We start from the raw sequence: 12,391 nt of genomic DNA on the forward strand, positions 1-12,391 counted from the left end.
AACTTCTTAGAGAGTTAGAGTGTAGCTAGTCTAAATCAGGCAGTATATGTGAAATCAAGCTCGAAATCACTCGCCCATTATAAATGAAATTTACAAGCTTCAGAAATGATATGTAAACTTTATACATTAAACTAGCTTAAGGTAAACCTAAGCAGTATGGGTGAAGTCCAGCTCAGAAGCAGCCCTTGTCCTCGAAAATACTTTATTATGTTAGTGGAAATGGAGATGAAACTATGTACCACAAGCTGAGAACATCTGTAGACAAGCTGAGAACCAGAGACGGCCCTCTTCAGAAGGGTGAACCGGTGAGAGAGCGAATGTAAGTGAGTTAGAGCCAAATTACACAAATCTAAGCAGTTTCAGAGAAGATAAGTGTACAGTCACACATTGTTCTCTAAATTTCCTTATTTTTGTGGCTTACAACAAATTGGGATGAACCTAAGCAGTTTAAGTGACAACAATGTCAGAATCATACATTCATATCTACAGTAACTTCCTATGGTGACTTAGACAAAATCTATATGAAACTAAGCTGAATAGTGGAAAACAGGCAAGAAACAACACTTTCAACTAAGGTCCAGGTTCAGGTTCAGGAACATTTCTAACAAAAGGTCTCATTGTGAGTGAGATGAAACTAAGCTGTTTATGTCAAACAAGCTCAGAATCTATCCTTCTTTCTGTATTAGTCAGGGTTCTGCAGAGAAATAGAACCAATAGGGGGTGTGTGCGTGTGTATGTGTATTTGTATATGTGGAGATTTATTGTAAAGAATTGGCTCACGCAATTATGGAGCCTGGCAAATCCAAAATCTGCCATGGGCTGGCTGGCCAGAGATCTAGGAGGGCCGATAGTGTGGTTCCAGTGCGAAGGCAGTCTGCTGGAGAATCCCCTCCTGCTCTGGAGGCCAGCCTTTTTTTTTTTTTATTTAAAAAAATTTTTTTATTAAGATTATGATAGTTAACCTTGTGAAATTACAGTTGTACATCATTATTAGTCATGTTGTAGGTACACTACTTCACCCCTAGTGCCCTCCCCCAACCCCCCTTTCCTCTGGTAACCACCAATCAGTTCTCTTTGTCTATATGTTAACTACCACCTATGAGTGGAGTCATACAGAGTTCGTCTTTCTCTGTCTGGCTTATTTCACTCAACATAATACTCTCAAGGTCTATCCATGTTGCTGTGAATGGGACGACTTTGTCCTTTTTTATGGCTGAGTAGTATTCCATTGCATACATATATACCATATCTTCTTTATCCAATCATCAGTTGCTGGGCACTTAGGTTGGTTTCATGACTTGACTATTGTGAATAACGCTGCGATGAACATAGGGGTGCACGGGACTCTTGGAATTGCTGATTTCAGGTTCTTAGGATAGATACCCAGTAGTGGGATGGCTGGGTCATAAGGTATTTCTATTTTTAACTTTTTGAGAAATTTCCATACTGTTTTCCATAGTGGCTCCACCAGTTTCCATTCCCACCAACAGTGTATGAGGGTTTCTTTTTCTCCACATCCTCTCCAACATTTGTCACTCTTGGTTTTGGATATTTTTGCCATTCGAACAGGTATAAGGTGATATCTTAGTGTAGTTTTGATTTGCATTTTCCTGATGATTAGTGATTATGAGCATCTTTTCATGTGTCTATTGGCCATCTGTATATCTTCTTTGGAGAAATGTCTGTTCATGTCCTCTGCCCATTTTGTGATTGGGTTGTTTGATTTTTTGTTGTTGAGCTGTGTGAGTTCTTTATATATTATGGAGATTAACCCTTTGTCAGATAAATAACTTGTAAATATTTTTTCCCAATTAGTAGGCTGTTTTTTTGTTTCAATCCTGTTTTCCCTTGCCTCGAAGAAGCTCTTTAGTCTGATGAAGTCCCATTTGTTTATTCTTTCTATTGTTTCCCTCGTCTGAGGGGTTATGGTGTCCGAAAAGATTCTTTTGAAGCTGATGTCAAAGAGTGTACTGCCTATATTCTCTTCTAGAAGACTTACTGTTTCAGGTCTAATCTTTAGGTCTTTGATCCATTTTGAGTTTATTTTAGTGAATGGTGAAAATGAATGGTCAATTTTCATTCTTTTACATGTGGCTGTCCAGTTTTCCCGGCACCATTTGTTGAAGAGACTTTCTTTTCTCCATTGTATGCCCTCAGCTCCTTTGTCGAAGATTAGCTGTCCATAGATGTGTGGTTTTATTTCTGGGCTTTCAATTCTGTTCCATTGATCTGTGCACCTGTTTTTGTATTAGTACCATGCTGTTTTGATTACTGTAGCTTTGTAGTATGTTTTGAAGTCAGGGAATGTGATGCCTCCGGCTTTGTTCTTCTTTCTCAGGATTGCTTTAGCAATTCTGGGTCTTTTGTTGCCCCATATGAATTTTAGGATTCTTTGTTCAATTTCTGTAAAGAATGTCATTGGGATTCTGATTGGGATAGCATTGAATCTGTAGATTGCTTTAGGTAGTATGGACATTTTAACTATGTTTATTCTTCCAATCCATGTGCATGGAATGTCTTTCCATCTCTTTATGTCGTCATCGATTTCTTTCAAGAAAGTCTTGTAGTTTTCATTATATAGATCTTTCACTTCCTTGGTTAAATTTATCCTAAGGTATTTTATTCTTCTTGTTGCGATCCTGAATGGGATTGAGTTCTTGAGATCTTTTTCTGTTAGTTCATTGTTAGTGTATAGAAATGCTACTGATTTATGTATGTTGATTTTATACCCTGCAACTTTGCTGTAGCTGTTGATTGTTTCTAATAGTTTTCCTGTGGATTCTTTGGGGTTTTCTATATATAAGATCATGTCTGCAAACAGCGAGAGTTTTACTTCTTCGTTGCCTATTTGGATTCCTTTTATTTCTTTTTCCTGCCGAATTGCTCTTGGAGGCCAGCCTTTTTGTTCTATTTGGGCCTTCAACTGATTGGATGAGGCCCACCCACATTATGGAAGGCAGTCTGATTACTCAAAGTTCACTGCTTTAAATGTTAATTTCATCATGAAAAACCCCTCCAAATTGACACATAAAATTAACTACCACACTTCCTAAACATAACTTTTTATAGGGAGAGCAAACTGAGTTCATACTAGGCATTTTACATGAAATCAAGCTCTGTACCACTCATACAGTACAAATGAAGCTTTCTATTTATCGTTAGAGCGATGCAAGTTCAGACACATTCTTCTCAATGATATCTGATTAGGGTGAGTTAGAGCACAGCTATTCGAGAGTATGAATGAAATCAAGCTTGGTTCGGCCTGGTAGACTGATCTGTCCAGGATTTGGGAGCTGAACTTAGACCTGGGCATTGGATCTCTGCATTGTGCCTTTACCTTTGATCTGGAACTTGCTCCTGGACATGGCCCTAGACTTAGCCATTGGACCTTGGGCCAGGATGTGGACCTGGACCTTGGAAGTGGACCTGGGATCTTGGGCCTGAGACCAGGATGGACCTGTAATTTGGACCTGAATGTTAACCACAGCCCCTAGACTGTGGACCTGGACCTTAAACTTGGACACTAGACGTCTGCACTGGACCTAATTTTGAATCTGGACTTGGAGTGAGACCTGGAACCGGATGTTGTAAATAAACTATGGACCTAGTACCTGAACTTTGGACCTGGACTTCAGATCTGAACCTTGGGCTTGAACCTGTATCTAAAACCTGGACCTTGGACCTGGACCTAGACCTTAGATCTGGACCTCAGATTTCAAGTTGGATCTTGGAGTTTGGATCTGAATTTGGACCTCAGAGGTCAAAGATACAAGTGTCTGGGTCAGAGGGAGGGTCAGGGTCAGGGTCAGTGTGAATGTCAGTGTCGGGGTGAGCATGAATGCCAAGGTCAATGTCAGTGTAAGGATGACCCAGATGTTACCTTTCCCATGACCCTGACACTGACACTTACTGTGACAATTATCAGGATAAGGGTGAGAGTGAGGGTCTGGGTTGTGATCATGGTGAGGGTGAATGTCAAGCTCAGCTTCAGACTGGAGGTCAGGCTGAGGGTCAGGGTCTCAGGTCAGGGTCAGGGTAAGGACGATGGTGAAGTTTAGGTTTAGGGCCCAGGTGAGCTTGGCTCAGAGTATAAGAGTCAGATCAGGTCATGGTCAAGGGGCTCATAATCTGGGTCAGGAGGAGGTTCAGGGTCAGTGTACAGTCAGTGTCAGTGTTAGGGTGAGAGGATAGGTCAAGGTCAGGGTTCAGAGTGTGAGGGTGGTCAGTGTCAGCGTCTGGGTCATGTTGAAAGTGAGGGTGAGTGAGGGTCAGCATCATGGTGAGGGTAAGGGTCAGGATGAGTGCAGGGAGAGGGAGAGAGTGTTGGTCAAGTGAAGTTGAAGGTGAGGTTTAGGGTGATGGTGAGGATGAAATCTGGGTCAGCGTCCTGGTAAGGCTAGGGGTGAGGGTCAGGTTGAAGGTGACGGTGGGGTAAGTGAGGTGGGGGTAGGGTCAGGGTGAGGTGAGTATGAGGGTGAGGTTCAGAGTCAGTGTGAGCGTGAGCATCAAGATAAAGGTTAGGATCAGAGTGAGCGTGAGAGTGAGCCGAGGTTCCTGTCAGGCTGAGGGTCAGGGTAAGGGCCAGACTGAGAGTCAGCGGCACAGTCAGGTTTACACTCACAGTGAGGGTCCGGATTACGGTCAGTGTCAGAATCATGGTCATAGTCAGGGTGGAGGTTGGGGTCTGAATGAGGCTGAGGGACCAGGCTAGGGTGAGGACGGTAATGAGGATGAGGGTGCAGGTGAGGTTAGGGTGAGGGAGAGCCTGAGTGTGAGGGTGAGCTTCAAGGTCAGGTTAGTGTCAGGACCAGGGTTAGTGTGAGACTCTGTTAGTTATTCTTGGTTATCTAGTTATCGCTACTTATCTCTACTTCTGATCTTCAAGCAAGTATAAGAAGTTAGAGTTGAGTTTACGTTTTTGAGCTTCTTGGCTTACTCTAGTTGTTCTAGTTATATGGTGGTCTAGTTATCACTGGTGATCTGTAACATCTAGTTCTCACCAATTACTCTAAAGGAAATAAGAAGTTATAGTTGAGGGAAGGATGTGATATTGAGCTGTATCATACACATTGCTGTATTTCTTAAAAAAAGCAGTACTGGTGCACACAAGCTCAGACCTACTCAATTTCTTATTGCTTGTTAGAATAAACTGAGATGAAAGGAAGCTTTATCTGACCAAAAAAGGTGAGAAACACACACTTATCACAACCAAACTTAGAGCTTAGATGAATGGAAAATGTATATGTGAAAAAGATCTAAAAATCACATATTGTTCTTAACAAATTTTTTTAAAAAGTACTCAAAGATTTCTTATTGCTATTTGTGAGAATTATAATGAATCAAAAACAGTATTTGTGTAAGCAAGCTCAAACTCACACACTGCTCTTAAAGATCCTTTTTGTGGCCAGTTGGAGCAAACTAAGAAGAATCTCAGATTGTGAAACCGGCTCAGAATCATTTATTTTTCTCAAAAGAATCTCTTGTCCTGCAAAAGTACTCCAAAATATACAAAAGTACTCAGAAGTATCCAACTCGTCTTATTTTTGACCACGTATCCCTCCCATTCCATGCTCACAATCTACTCCCAGCCCCACACCTACTCACTGCCTATAACCCTCTTTTTACAGACACTACCTACCAGCTCTCTACAGACCCTCAGCCCCACGTCCACTTCCCTGCCTACCTTCTGCCCCACACCCCCTCAGTACCTACCTCCTGTCCCATAACTGCTGGTTATCTACCCACTTGCTTATAGCCCCTTATAGCCCCACCCACTCACAACCTTCTCACCCACTCACTTGCCCCCTCAGACACTCACTGCGACCTAACTTCCTTAGATGCCTGATACCTACACCCTGCTCCACACCCCCTTAGTACCCACTCACTATTCCCAATCACCACCTACACCTCAACTTACAGCACTGGCTACCTAAATCCTCACTTTCACTCTGACCCTGATCATCACATTCACCATGACATGCACCATCATCACGACACGGAAACTTACTCTGATCCAGAACCTCACTATGACCCTAACTCTCACCTTCAATCTGGTCTTGAACCTGACCCTCACCATCATCCTCATTCTCACCCTCACCCTGACCCTGACCTCACCCTCACTCTCCAACTGACCCTCAAGCTCACCCTCACATTCATCTTGACCCAGACTCTCACACACACCCTGACCCTGACATTCACCAAGACTGTCACCATTACTCTCACCCTCACCCCCGCACAGAACTTCACCTTGCTTCTGATCCTGTCACCCAACCTGTCCTTAACAATGACCATGACACTCAACCCTCACCATGACCCTCGCACTGACCATCGCTCACCCTCACCATAACTCTGACTCTCACACCCAAACAGACCCCCACCACGATACTGAATGTCAATCCAACCCTCAGTGTTAGTCAGGGTTCTCCAGAGAAGCAGAACCTAACCCTTCAAAATATTATCTGCTGTTATTATATCATGAATCCTTCATCCTTTTGTGAATGGCTCTCACTAAATTGTTTACAGAGATTGAGCAAGTCAGAGCTGGAATGGACCTTTGAGATGATCCACAGCCACCCCCTCAGTTGACAGATGTAAGCCAAGAGAAAGGATTTGCCCAAGGTCCCCTAAATAGCACACCTAGAAATAAGGTTCAGGTCCCCTTCCTTCAAGGAAGCTTGGCCCAGTGAAAGGGGATACATATGGATTTGGCTCACATGATTATGGAGGCTGATAAGTCCCAAGATCTGCAGTGGGCGAGCTGGAGACCCAGGAGATCTGACGGTGTAGTTCCAGTCTGAAGGCCAGCAGGCCTGAGACCCGGGAAGAGTCAATGCTTCTGTTTGAGTCTAAAAGCAGGAAAAAACTGATGTCCCACCTCAAAGGCAGTCAGACAGGAGCAGTTCCCCCTTATTTAGGGAAGGGTCAGCCTTATTGTTCTACTCAGGCCTTGAACTGATTGGATGAGGCCCACCCACATCAGGGAGGGCAATCTGCTTTACTCAGTCTATCAATTCAAATGTTAAACTCATCCAAAAATGCTGTCACAGAAACACCCAGAATAATGTGTGACTGAATATCTGGGCACTCTGTGGTCCAGTCGAGTTGACACCTAAGATTAACCATCACACTCTAACATTGAGCCTCACGCTGACCCTGACCCCAAGACTGACTCTAACGGTGATTGTGACCCTGACAGGGTCCCTGAACCTGAACCCTACATTGACCCTGACCTTGATGCTGACACTGACTCTCCCTCTTGCTGACTCTTGTCACTAGACCTGATCTTCATCCTCTCAATCTCAACCTCATCCTCACCCTGATCCTCATTCTCATAAGGACCTTTATCTTCACCACAGACTCTCCTCACCCTGCCCCAGTCCATCCCCTTCAAACTCACCCTGACCCTTACCTTGAACCTCAAACTGACCCTGAAACTAAACATCACTCCCACATTCAGCCTCACCTTGGCCCTGCCCTGCCCCTCGTCCTGACACTTATACTCACTCAGATCCTCACCAGCACGACTCTAAACCAACCTTACTCTCAACCTGACCCTGATCTGACTTTGACTCTCACCGTGAACCTGATTCAGACTCACACTCTGACGATAATTCCCACACTCACAAATATATTGACCCTCACCATGACCTTGACTCTCACACTAAACCTGACTTTCTCTTTGACCCTGACAATCACTCATCCTAACCGTAACTATGACCTTGACCTTGACACTGATACTGATCATGAGTGACTCCCTCAAATTCAATCTATCATACTCCCCCAGATCCTGAACCTCACACTCATCTTCACCTTAACACTCTCTGACCCTGAACATGACCTTTATCCTCAATCTGACTCTGAACATCACCATGACCTGGATGCTCACCCTAAACCTGACTGTAAGCCTCATACTGGACCTGAACCACACTTGATTTTCACTTTCACACTCCCTCTCCACCTTTCACTCATCCTTACCCTGAACTTATTCCTAAAACAGACACTTACCCTGACATGACCTTGACCTCACTCTCGTGCTGACCCTCACACTTACTCTGCTCCTGTTCTCACCTGATCCTGACCCTCTTTGTGACCTACCCTGATCCTAAATCAACACTGACCCTCACCCCCAGCCTGACTCTAAGTTACCCTGAACTTCACTGTGACCCCACCTTCACCCTAAACCACCCTCTTAACCTCTCCATGACCTTAACCCTCATCCTCACCTTGATTCTAACCTGGACCAAACACAGCCTGACTCCCAAACCCCAGCCCTGACCCTTCCCCTGACTCTCAACCTCACCCTCATCCTGACCGACATCATCACCCCCTCACCCTCATGCTTACCCTCATTCTGACCCTGACCCTGACCCACAGATCACCCTGAGTCTGGCTCCCTACCCCCCGACAGAGTCACTGATCCTGACACTCACCCTTACTCTGATCCCCTCCATGATCCAGATATGAGTCATCTTCCTGACTGTGTGATGCTCACTCTGATGCCACCACCCTGACCCTGTCTCTCACCCTCATATTGACCCTCATGGTCTGAAGTTGAAGTCCACATTTAAGGTCAAAGGCTACAGGTTCAGCAAAGAACCTCTGAATCATGCATTCTTCTTAACCATAACTTATTTCTTGTTAATATAACTAGTGAGAACTAGCGGCTAGTAGAGAAGTAGTTATGCTGAATTCAGAATAACTAGACAGCTAGATATAATTAGAATAACTAGAGTAAGTAAAGAGAAGCTCCAGAACGTACATGAGTCTTAAGTTATCACTTAACTAACTTAAGTGATATTAACTAGTTTAAGTGATTTATCTAGTTATCTCGGTAACAGTAGTTCTAACAACAAAAAAGAAGTTAGAGTTTGAGTGTTTTTGAATAATTTTGTATTTTGGAGTACTTTTGAATGTTCTTTGGAGAATAATAAATGATTCTGAGCTGATTTCACAAACACTCTTATATTCTTAGTTCGCTTTAACCCTAAATAAAAAGGATCTTTTAAAATAGCGTGTAGGGGCCTGCCCAGTGGTGCAGCAGTTAAGTTTGCGTGCTCTGCTTCAGCAGCCCAGGGTGTGCTGGTTTGGATCCTGGGTGCAGACCTAGGTACTGCTTATCAAGCCGTGCTGTGGTAGGGGTCCCACATATAAAATAGAGGAAGATGGGCATGGATGTTAGCTCAGGGCCAATCTTCCTTAGCAAAAAAACAAAAACAAAAACAAAAAACCCCAAAAAAACCCTGAGGAGGATTGGAAGCAGATGTTAGCTCAGAGTTAATCTTCCTCAAATAAATAAATAAATAAATAAATAAACAAACAGATAAATAAATAAAATAGTGTGTAATTATGGGGTTGTTGACACAAATCCTGCTTCAGTACATTATAATTCCTCCATATCACAATAAGAAATCTTTTGAGTGCTTTTGCCTACGTTTGAAATTTTATTAAGAGCAATATGTGACTCTGAGTTCATTTTTATAAACGTCAAAACTAGCTTTAACAGAGCAAGAAAGTGCACTTGTGATGAATGTATGATTCTCATTTGGTTTGTTTAAACAAAGTTTATGTTAATCTCAGTTTATTCTAACCAGCAATAAGAAATTGAGTAGAATGACTGAGCTTGTGTTTACTAACACTGCTTCTTTAAAAAATACAATATATAGGGGCTGGCCCCGTGGCTGAGTGGTTAAGTCTGTGCACTCCGCTGCAGGCGGCCCAGTGTTTCGTTGGTTCGAATCCTGGGCACAGACATGGCACTGCTCATCAAACCACGATGAGGCAGCGTCCCACATGCTACAACTAGAAGGACCCACAACGAAGAATATACAACTATGTATTGGGGGGCTTTGGGGAGAAAAAGGAAAAAATAAAATCTTTAAAAAAAATACAATATATATGATATTGAGCCTCTTTACATTAGACTGCTTATTTTTTCAAATACTGCCTGGATTCAGATTACTTTGATTTTACTAGCAACAAGAAGGTTCTTTTGAGAACATGTGTAATTATGCCCTCATTTACACAAATACTGCCTTGATCCACTATAATTGCTTATAATTCCCAATAAGACAAATTCTGAGATAGAGATTATAAAAAGAAACCAAACAGATATTCCAGAGTTGAAAAGTACAAGGACTGAAATGGAAATTCACTAAAGGGCTTTGCACTGTGAATGCTGGCTACCATCTTCAAGACACCACGGAGCCAGGGAGGGGAAAGGGGCCAGAGCAGGTAGAAAGGAAAACAAAAGGAATAAACACCCACTCCCAGTCTTTGCAGACTGGCTCTGTGTTGTGGGCTCCTTCCAAGCCTGGACAGGCTGTTTACAACTCTGTCTTAGCTTTCATTTTCTGTTTATAATGAGCCTAGAGATCAACCAGAGGTAAAAGCTTAGGGTCTTCTCTGGTCCTTTCTGAGCATGTGCCCTGCTCTGGGCACATGAGTAGCTTTTGAAACTACTCATTATTGTGGCTGGCTCAGTGGCATAGTGGTTAAGTTTGCACACCCTGCTTCAGTGGCCCGGGGTTCACCAGTTTGGATCCTGGGTGCAGACCTACACACCGCTCATCAAGCCATGCTGTGGTGGTATCCCACGTAGAATAACTAGAATGACCTGCAACTAGAGTATACAACTATGTACTGGGTCTTTGGGGAGGAAGAAAAAGTGGAAGAATGGCAACAGATGTTAGCTCAGGGCCAATCTTCCTCACCAAAAAGCATCAAATGCAAGGGAAAAAAAAAAAGAATACACTTTAAGGAGTCCCCCTAGGGGAAGGGGGAAAGAAATTACCCAGTATTCACAGGAGCATTTTAATGCTCTAATTTCCTTTTTAATTTAATTAAATTAATTTTGGTGAGGAATATCGTCCCTGAGCTAACATCTGTGCCAATCTTCCTCTATTTTGTATGTAGGATGCCACCACAGCATGGCTTGATGAGTGGTGCGTAGGTCTGCACCTGGGATCTGAACCCACGAACCCCAGGCCGCTGAAGCAGAGTGTGTGAACTTAACCACTACACCACTGGGCCAACCCCAGAGAAATTCTCTCCTCAGCTTGTCCTCCCAGGCTCTCAGCACTCTGCTGTTTGCCTCAGCTGAAATCTTCTGCCCAGATGGTAGCTGCTTGTTCATTTGCCTTCTCGTGTTTTGGGGGAATGCTCTCTGCATAACTTCTTTTGTGTTCCGAGTGAGTTCTGAATTAGGCAAAACAAAGGCAGGTGCCTGTGTCAGTCCTTCAGGTAGCCCCTTGACAGGCTAGAACAGACAAACATGATTCTTTGAGAATAAGTTCTGCTCTGCTTCCTCTGGAAGCAGGGACTAGGGCCCTACACTGTGAATGTGGGCTACCATCTTCAAGACCACCACTGAGCCAGGGAGGAGAATGGGGCCAGGCAAGCAGGAACTTTGCATTTAAAATTTTTTTTAAAAAACAGGCTCTTTCTTAAAAGAGCAGTTTTAGGTTCACAGAAAAATTGCACAGAAAGCACAGAGATTTCCCGTATATCCCCTGCCCCGACATATGCACAGCCTTCTTCACTATCCAAATCCACACCAGAGTGATACATTTGTTACAATCAATGAACCTACATTGATGCATCATTATCACCCAAAGATCATAGTTTACATTAGGGTCCACTAATGGTGTTGCACAATATATGGGTGTCGAAAAATATATGACATATATCCACCATTATAGTTCCACACAGAATAGTTTCACTGTTCTAAAAATCCTCTATGTTCTGCCTCTTCATCCCTCCCTTCCCTCAAACCCTGACAACCACTGACCCTCTTACTGTCTCCATAGTTTGGCCTTTTCCAGAACGTCATATAGTTGAAATCATACAGTTTGTAGCCTTTTCAGGTTGGCTTCTGTCATTTAATAATATGCACTTAAGATTCCTCCATGTCTTTTCATGGCTTGATTCTTTTTTTTTTTAAGTACTGAATAATATTCCTTTGTCTGGATGTGCCACAGTTTGTTCATCCATCATCTATTGAAGGACATCTTGGTTACTTCCAAGTTTTGGTAATTATGAATAAAGCTGCTATAAATATCCATGTGCAGGTTTTTCTGTGAACATAAGTTTTCAGGTCCTTTGGATAAATACCAAGGAGTACAACTGCTGGATTATATGGAAGAGTATGTTGAATTTTACAAGAAACTGCCAAACTGTCTTCCAAAGTGCCTGTACCATTTTGCATTCCCACCAGCATTGAGTGAGAGCTCCTGTTGCTCCACATCCTCTCCGGCATTTGGTGTTGTCTGGGTGTTTTGGGTTTTGGCCATTCTAATAGGAGTGTAGTGAAATCTCATTGTTGTTTTAATTTGCAATTCCCATCACATATGATGTTAAGCATCTTTTCATATGCTTTTTTGCCTTCTGTATATCT

The sequence above is a fragment of the Equus quagga genome, chromosome 12, assembly GCF_021613505.1.
Source record: "Equus quagga isolate Etosha38 chromosome 12, UCLA_HA_Equagga_1.0, whole genome shotgun sequence".
NCBI classification, from domain to species: Eukaryota; Metazoa; Chordata; class Mammalia; order Perissodactyla; family Equidae; genus Equus; species Equus quagga.